This window comes from Octopus bimaculoides, chromosome 28, assembly GCF_001194135.2.
Source record: "Octopus bimaculoides isolate UCB-OBI-ISO-001 chromosome 28, ASM119413v2, whole genome shotgun sequence".
NCBI classification, from domain to species: Eukaryota; Metazoa; Mollusca; class Cephalopoda; order Octopoda; family Octopodidae; genus Octopus; species Octopus bimaculoides.
In genome coordinates this window covers 3,147,657-3,147,993 of record NC_069008.1, presented here as the reverse complement: position 1 = coordinate 3,147,993, position 337 = coordinate 3,147,657, and positions in this window count along the sequence as shown.

Genomic DNA, 337 nt, shown 5'->3' with positions numbered 1-337 from the left:
AGAGAGAGAGAGAGAGAGAGAGAGAGAGAGAGCTGATGTGACGATGGTGAATTTGGTACTAACACTAAAATCAGGATAAGGTCAAGTTTACCTTGTTGATTTAACATTATCAAACTAAGAAAAAGAAAATTAAAATAAATTTACTTCTGCAATAATTTACTCTGTTACAGTTGCAGTTGGCTAAGTTTGCAGGATAGTCCCTAAACAAAAAGTTCAACAGTTCACATGATATTTCAGTGACCACAGCCAAGGTAACACTCAAATATATCAGTTTATTTATAAAGTCTTGTAATTGGATTTGGTAGATAGTAACTGAGAGAAGTGTATTGTACATGTA